Genomic DNA, 9,176 nt, shown 5'->3' on the forward strand with positions numbered 1-9,176 from the left:
CATCACGCTGTGTTTGTGTGCAGTGGAGCAGGGGTGGAGATGAGCGGGTGGGTGGGGGTGGACAAAGATAGAGCTGAGACAGTACTGGGTTAGGAGGAGGCCTGCAGGACAAAGAAAAAGTATCAGAGAGAGAGAAGTGTAAGCATGACCATGCTCCTGTCCTTGTTTGGAAAGTGATGAATGAGCGGCCTGCGATGACGGAGGCACTGTGGCATTTGAGAGTTGTCTCCAAAGGTGTGATCCAAGCTTACAGCGATGGTAGTCATGTGCACTGGAACCTGCTGTCACTTTCATAGTTGTTTGTTATTTATGTGTCTGATTCTATAAAAGGTTTGCTTGCATTAGAGTTTGTAAACACCAGTAAAACAAGCACATATTTCCAGGTCTGATGATTTGTGAAAGATGCTAACTTTTTCTATCCAAACTATTCAAAAATGTATGAAAATATACGTGTATTTAGGTGTGAAAATCTATTACCATCTCATCCTCAATGACTTTATCAATAAAAGTTAACCAGTGAATCTAAATTACCTTTTCAGATCTTAAGCAGACACTAAACAAAAGGTTTGTTTGCATTAGTATTTGTGAAAATACGATCAAAGGCTGCATATTCTCGACTTTTACTTTTAGGTTGAATGTTACAGTGAATCAGTTCACTGTAACAATGTCAAAGGAATAAAATTTAATGATTACGCCAACCCCTCAGCCAGACCACCTCCGCTTGTGCCAAAGTGGTTGTGGTTCAAATAGAGATCACTGAGGAGACAACTGATATTGTCAGCATGTTGAGTTGTTGCAGTGTTTTGAGTGGAAGAGGGAGAACCAGGGGAGCCGCAAACAGGACAGGGCTTCGAGTTCCGCCAGCTGCACCCTGTCTTTGAGCAGGGAATGGAGAGCTTCTCATTGAGGTTGGCAAACGCTGGCTCATAAACTTTCCCCTGTCTCTCCCTTTGATTTTCCTTGGACATCTGCCTGGCCCTCCCATCAGGAATGTGCAGCAGCTGTTTGCTGCAAGTGTCTTCGCCGTGTGAACTCAGGCTTGTGCACGGGTCCTGGCTTAATGAATTGAGCCAATTCAAACTGGGTCGCCTGGGACACTGGGCCCTGGTGCATAACTCTTCTCTGGGGATGACAAGCAAGCTCAGAGAAAGCGGCTGGGAAATGTATATTATAGAGGTTAACCATTTGCCCTCATACTGTAATTGGCTTAGATTGTCTAGCAACCGGATTTGCAGGGGCAGAACCTGCGCAATGCTGCAGTGCAAAAGTTCAGCTGCAGCCGACATGATTGTATGAGGTTATGTGCGTGTGAGAGAGAATGTGTAAACGAAAGTCAAACGCATGCAGACACACATGGAGAGCACAACAAGGTGCGTGATGCATATACAGTTTGTTTGATACTGAGTTATACTCCAACCTGTTGTTAGATGTGTCAGTAAAGTAGTGAAAGCCAGGTGTCATGTTCAAAGTCTGCGACTGCATACTTACAGTGTTACTATAAAATTAAAACGATTATTATTTAATTCATTGAAGAATCATATACAAGTGATTAAAAACTCTTGTCTTAAAGTGATTTTAAGTCTTGTCCTGTCTTACATCCAGTGACGCCGTTTATGCGAGTAATGAAATTCTCTCATACAAAAGAAGGAATTCCTTTATTTATTTATTTTGAAGCCAAAGAAAGGTCCAGACTTTACTCACAATGCTCATCCAGTCTTTAGACTGAGATGGACAAAAGGATTACTGATAATGTGGACAGTCTTCATTCAAGGAGAGCTGGCAAACAGGACTGAGTTGACTGACGGGGAGAAGAATCTGATGCTGCTTGTTTGTTTGAACGAGGAGATTAAGGAGAGTGAGAACACAGAATTCAGGGAATTAAATCCTACTGAGAGATTGCCATCATTGTCATGCCACCGAGACCCCGTCTTCATAGTGATTGAACCGTTTGCTTTATTGTAATTAGAAAAGCTTTTCTGGTTGAAAACTCTTAACAGCTAAAAGAAATACATAAAAAAAAATACTTATAAGCATGTAATTCATGATATTTCTTGGGAGATCGTGTCTGAATACTGATGAGTCCTCCATGTTCATTTGTTTTTAATCTTGTCGTTATTTTCCCTCTCGTGTATTCCTGTGCGACTGGCCACACGGCGCAGTGAGGGGAACTCCATGAGCCATGATGAGTTGTTTAAAATCTAATCAGAAACTAACAAGTCCCTGGTTATTTGTTTCTGCCTCGATACTTGAGAGTTCCCAGATGTTGTGGAAGGTAGGGAGTCGATTGTTTATACAGCGGCGAATCTCACCCAAACACACACATTCTATCAGCCTTCATGGCTATCTATCAAGGGAGGCACAAGTTACAGTTTTTCTGAAGTCAGGCAGGCACAAAAGCCCTTCAGCAGCAAATTACAACTCCCACCCCACCTGCTGAAGCCAGCGTGCTGGCGGCGCAGTGTTCAGACGGTAACCTGCCTCCGATCGATCGGTTGTTGTTGCAGCTGTGCTCTGGTTGATGGTTTATTTAAGCGGCTCCACATGCTTGTTGAGGGGAAGGCAGCTGAATACATAAAACAGGCTCTCAGAACCACTTTGTGGTCCGGCTAAGAGTAAATGGAATAATAAAAACCAAATGGTTTCGTCCCATGTTGTAGGCACATAAATTTAGGAAGTTGCTTTTTACCTTTATGATCCAACGCATGTAGCATGTTAGGTTTTGCGGGATGAGTGCTGACTTTAAGACAGCATGTGTGTTCAACCGGATGAGCACTTAATAGAGATCTAGTTCACTGTCACTGTTTTGTCTGTATTAACCCACTAATACTGTTCTGCATTAAAAACAAGCCTTTAGAGAATTAAGTAACTCTGACAGATGTGCTTCAGTTGGCAACATTTAAAATAATGTTTTTAGCTGTTTTTGGCGCATCTTATCCAGGTGAAGGCGTCTGGATGATGCTTTAGGACAGAGGGGTGGAAGTCGAGGTTGAGTGGTGGGTCACGTGACTTTCACCAAAGAGACAGTGGAGTACGGGTCCTGTGTGAAAGAAAATGCACATCACCGATCTTTTCCTAAACCAAACCTTGCAGTTTCAGTTCCTAAACTGAAGCACACCAGGTTGTGACAAAGTGGGATGACGACATGCCGTTCATGCTGGCACAAATTACAGAACATATTTCAGCAATCTGTTTTTCTTTATGCAGAAATAATTACTAAACACACAGCCAGCCATAAGAATATCTGAGCTGAAAAAAATTGTGCTAGCAGTGTCCATGTTCAGCCCTGAGATAGTCAGCTCCCCTGTTTAGTCAGCTAGGCTTCAAGGTCAAGCCTTGACTCTCTTCAGAGAGGTCAGTGACATCCCCTCTCCATTCACACTGTTTCCTTCCCTTCAGCCAGAGGGGAGGATGTATCTCTAACGTTCTGCTGCCATACACACAGACAGGAAATTAGTAATTTGCTGTGCTATGCCTGACATTTCGAGTGTTCAAAGTTACATGCTGCAGAACTGTACGGGTTTCTTTGCTGCACTGCAATGACCTGTTTGAAAACAGGTTAAAGGAAAATCAGCTCTTTCAGTCTCTACTGATCATTTGAAATCAATTGAAATAATAGTTTGAAATAGACCGTTTTACTTGCAGTTGCATATTTGACAATAATTGATACTGTAGAAAGCTGACATAAAGCATTACTGCTGCGCTGCTTATCAACCTGTCAAAAGCTTGGAAAACAATTGATGACATCCTGTTCCTACAAAGATTTAAAGACACAGCTTTCTGTCTCCTTTTTTCTTGGCTGGCTCATACATTATCAGCTGCAAGTTGGTGGTGTTGAGCCCGCTTATAAAAGTATTTTTAAGTCTATAAAACTTTTTTTTTTCTAAATAGGGTGTTAAATGAAGAAATAAGACAAGGTGGTTGCAAAGTGAATAACGTGATTTTGGTTCTGAATATTACATTTTTAAATATATGACTGACTGTTCTAGTATTTTGAATACTTGAATGGACACAAAATTACCTTGAATCCTCAGTTTAAATAGGAAGGAAAAAAATCTGGTTAACTTAAAAAACTCTTTAGGGAAACAAGTATTTTTTTCAGTATCTAAAAGAAATATTGCAGTTACACACGTGAATTCTTCAAAACATTTTTAAGTGACAGTCATAGCTCAGTCCGACAGTATTGTTACCGTAAATGAATCAGATGACTGCTGTCAAAAAAACAAAATAACACAGTCTTTATCTACAAGGCTGTCACTCAGTAATGTTTAGGAAACATATTGCCTCTGTAGCTTTTTACAGGAGATCTACTGAACACGTGGGATTAGACACACAAAGCTAACGTTGACAAATCTAATTTTAGTTTTATAGACCCTTAAATTGAATTAAACTCGGGGGAAACCACAGTGTACGCTTGTTCATCTCATTCCACATGTTACCATCTATAATTTCAGTAAAGCAGTTGAGTGCTCTGAGCAGGATCATGTGTCAAAATCTCTGGAAATAAGCTTCACCTTTCATGTCAGATTACAATAATGGCATTTCAATTGATTTTAAGATTTTAGATTTTAAATAAATTTGGATGAATGGCGCTTATTATGTAACATTTGATTACTTTTACATGAAATGTGTTCTCATGGTCATATCTTTATAGACTTTTAAAAGTGTCTTAGATCATTTATATTTGCCGTGTTGTGTGGTTTAGAAACACTGATTTTATTTTTCTCTATCAACTACATTTGAAATTTTGCCTGCGTGTTAAAACAAAATGGGCAAAATACTGTTAATTCCAAACAACCTGCGAATAAGAGAGATTTTATAACCTTTGTTGTCAGATGTCAAGCAGCTCCAGTTGACTTTTGTGGCCCTTTGTGAAACAACACAGGTGAGCCTCAGGAAAAAAAAAAAAAAAAGCCACACACTGAAATTGTGGATATTTCTGTAAACTCCCAGGGGTCCGAGCTTGCCCTAGAAATGGCTGAGGACTGAAAAATGTTGTCGGAGCAGTGCTGTTTATGCAGAGCACAGGCTTATTGTCAGAGGACAGGGAATATTCAGAAAACAGTTTGGCCCTCTTTTGTTCCAAGATATTTTGGCCCATGTCTCCCAGAGAATGACCTGAAAACAGTAACCTAGATTCTAATATCCAGTTAAAACATTTCGGGAAAGTAAGCCCAGAAATAATAATAATAGCTGCCGCCATATTTAAATGATGAATCATGCAGAGCCACATTCATGTTTATTTACTGTACGCAATGTTAAAAAAGGGATTATACTTGATCATGCACAGAGTGGACTTATTCTATTAATGCATGTTTGTTAAGTTTAAAGTGCATTACACTGAGATAAATCACAGGCTGTTATGTTTTAAAATGTCCACAAACCTGAGTTATAAGGTCATTTGCTGTGATACAACATGTGGGAAATATCTCAACAAAACTTCAAAGCGCTGCCTATTCAGCTTCACAGAGGGAGCGCTCTGCGGATGTATAAATAAAGCCTGACTTCTTCATGCCATTACAAAGCATTATTATCATGGTGTCTTTATACTGTTTGCTTGAAATGTCGTTTTGTAATCACTTGAACAAATGCTTAGCATCCATACAGCACGTGCAGTCATATGGCTGCTCCTAGAGTTTTTTCAGCTTTTTCAAAGTATTCGCTTATCGCAACTGCAGCAAACACATACGTTTTATTTTTCTACCTGTTGAACTGCACGATAACACTCCTACGTCTGGCAACTGGTACAGTAACTCCATCTGGCATCAGGAAAGTATTCTTGAAACAGTAGCTAACCAGTAATTTTCGTGCTAAAGGCGATCTAGTCATCTGTTCTCCTCTTTGAGGGATCTGTGTAACACCCCTGAGAAAACCTGGGCCATCAGTTATGGAATTGGTTGCTTTCTTTTTTCCTTACCTGAACCAACAGCACATTTCTGTTTTGACAGGCTGTCTAATTACCTTTGCTATTTATGGTGCACTAACCATCTGCTACTGATTCCTTCATTAACGCGAACACAACAAAATAGTGAGGGCATCACTGGAGAGAGTCATACCTTTGCCAAGGTTGGGCACTTGTAATGACAATTTCTTTATCAAAAGTTTCCAAACAGTCCTAAAAATAATTAAAATTACTAATCACTTTATTGCTAAAACCTTTTAGTGAAAGAAGCCTCATTTGAGCATCCACACAGATTTTGTTTTGATTATCAAGTGGCCTGGACACTGATGAGATTTATAGACAAAATCTCCTAGGTCTCACTTAGGTTCCTACTCTGCTTCATTCAACACTGAACGCTGTTAAAAAAGTTATTAAACTTTTAAATCAAACATTTTTCAGCGTAGTTTTACATGGAAAGTGGTTTGTTTTCACCCTACTGGTACTACATTACCATATACACTGTATATAATTATGTTTCCTGCACCCTGGACACCATATGCTTGAAGAACTAATTTGCAAAAATTAGAACTGTTTAAAACCAAGTGAAAATTTGTCAGTATTCCATTTGCACTTAATTGGCCGGTTCGGATGCCAGTATTTTTTTCTGTCCTTATTTTTTTTCATACAAGTCACTGGGTTTTAACTGGCACTGGAAAGTGGAAGTGCCAGAGCTTATAACGCACCTTCAGACTGTCTCGTTTTTATCCGTAGAGTGAAGAATCGCCATCATCTCTTGTCGTAGTTTCATTTTCTTGGAGCATACAGAATGCATCAGGGAAACAACAACATTTGTCACTTGTTAACACACTTCAAATGACTTATGTTTATATGTCCCAGTATACAGCCTCTCACGGCTGTGGAGTAGTGATTGTGAAAGGCAGTAACAAAAGCAGAAGTTGTAGGATGTTGTTGCACTGTCATAAAAACTCTTGAGGCGGAGGTTGGGGTGGATTGTTGCACGCACAAAGTGTGTAATTTTCTACACCAGAGACCGCAGATTGCTTCTGCCTGCTACCAGCACTCAACATTGGTTTTCCTTCAAACCATGACTACGAGCTTTCCCTTTAACCACCAAACATAGCTGCTGTGTCCTACTAGCCGCGAGGACAATTTGTTGTTGTCAGAGCAGCTGTCATTCCTTTTGACCCTGGCGGATCATTGGCGGGTGGTTTTAAGAATTTGTTTGGAATTATCTGAGTAAATATGCTACAGTAATCTATTTGTTTTTGCCTTTTACTTCATTTTGCTTTGCGTCGCTATAAGCTTGGTTTTCCATTCAACGTGAAATCAGCACACGATAATTCTATAGTGTTTGCATGAGTGTTTACATGTGGGAATGAACTTTCCTGACCTCTGCTTCTATGATATGCAGTAGCGACACAGTTTGCCTGTTTGACCGACAATTCATTTGCATGTCATGCTGGAAAACAAATAACACTTCAGCCTTCATATTCCATCCAAATATGAATCGCTCAATTATCTTGACATGTTTAAGACCAAGTATAAACAGGCTACAAATATCAGAAGAGGTCACGCTGACACGACAGTAAGTACATTGTTACTCATATGGAAACTGAAAAGGACACTCGTGAAAAGACTGGACGGCATGACCACCCATCAAACACTGATGTTCGAGTGTGCGTTTCAGTAATACCTCGGCATTTTTAAATTAATCTCCAATGAAGAATGGCCAACAGAAGTTTTTAAGTCTTAGTTGACATAAACAACGTGTTTGGTCTTTTTTTTCCCAGAGAGGCTATTAGCCATAATTTCACCGGCCTCTCTGGGCATTGCTGTCAGTATTCAAGTTTGATTAAATCCCTATGGCATAAGTGACCAGCGATATTGATTTGCTATCCTCCTTGTTGCATTGACTTGCCCAGCCACAAGGGGCTTTTTGAAGGCTGCTGATCCCCAATATATATTTGTAACACATTTGTTTTAATTAAGTGTTCACACAGCATGGAAATTGGATACTTGACTAAGTGACTGGAACCAACAGTAATACGACTAATTGCGGTTACTGTTGCAGCCACTGTGCCTCACAAATCAATATTTAGAGTCGCTAGGTATTGAATTCTAAAAAGTAAAAGGAGTGATCAAATAACTTGGTGAAATTTGATGACAGATTGTTTTCTACAGTAATCTGGAAGCACATTTGCAAGAACTTTTGATAATCGTTTTTAGATAGTGGAAAATTTGGAAAACTAAAAATGTATATATTTTTTTTTAATTAAAGACATTTCTCATTTAATCAAACAGCAAATGTGCCGCTTCATCTTAAAAAATGTACAGCTGGTTTGACAAACCCTGCCTTTTTGTATGGCTTGTAGCTCAACCAAAGAATACTCACAGTCCAAGGCAGCATTTTTAAACTACAAAACAGAATGAAATAAAACACTCAAAGGATTAGGACAATTTAGAAAGCAGACCCCCTTCTTTTCCATTGTGCCTCTACCATGCTGCGGCTATTTCTCTATGCCCAGCATGGGCTCCACTTTGTGGCTTTTAATAACCTACCCCTTCAAGCTTCTACCCCCTGAGACACATTTTTCCCTACTTTATTTGTGCCGCTCTGTTTCTACCTACCAGCAGCTGCAGCAAGGAGCAAGCAGTGGAGGCAGCAGCAGCAAATTTCTTCCAGTTGCTCAACACGCTAATACTCCCCTTTTCTTTGCAGCTCAAGCATTATATTGCAGTTTCATGGACTGGGAGGTGTTGTGTTGCAGTGGAATCAATAGCTGAGGGGATCCCAGCCCAACGATTAGCTTGTCAGTCAGGCCTCTGTGGTTGAAAGGAGGGGAGGCAGCGTAAATCCCAGAATACCAGGGGCCACCAGCATGGAAAAGCTGGAATGCTGGGAGCCGCCGATCGTGCTGCACCACCTGTTGTAAGAGGCAACATGTGCTGAGTGTATTAACCTTTCTGCTACTGTGGTTTAACCGCTGACTGCTACCACTGGTCCCTTTGTACAGTGCTGACGACGTTTGCCACCCGCGAAAAGACGTTGCTGTTATCTAATCAAATTAGATTTCAAATTTTCATACCAGCTGTGTGGTCTTGTCTGGAATAAGAGGACCATGACTTCTTTTGAGATCTTCTCCATGTTTTTGTACACTGAAAATGCACTCTGATTGGTTACCGACCTGATGTGATTCAGCATCTGGCACCGGAGGAATGTTTTAGTTTTTGTTTTGATGAACTTTAGTGTACAAATACAACAGAGACATCAGCAAAA

This window comes from Scatophagus argus, chromosome 7, assembly GCF_020382885.2.
Source record: "Scatophagus argus isolate fScaArg1 chromosome 7, fScaArg1.pri, whole genome shotgun sequence".
NCBI classification, from domain to species: domain Eukaryota; kingdom Metazoa; phylum Chordata; class Actinopteri; family Scatophagidae; genus Scatophagus; species Scatophagus argus.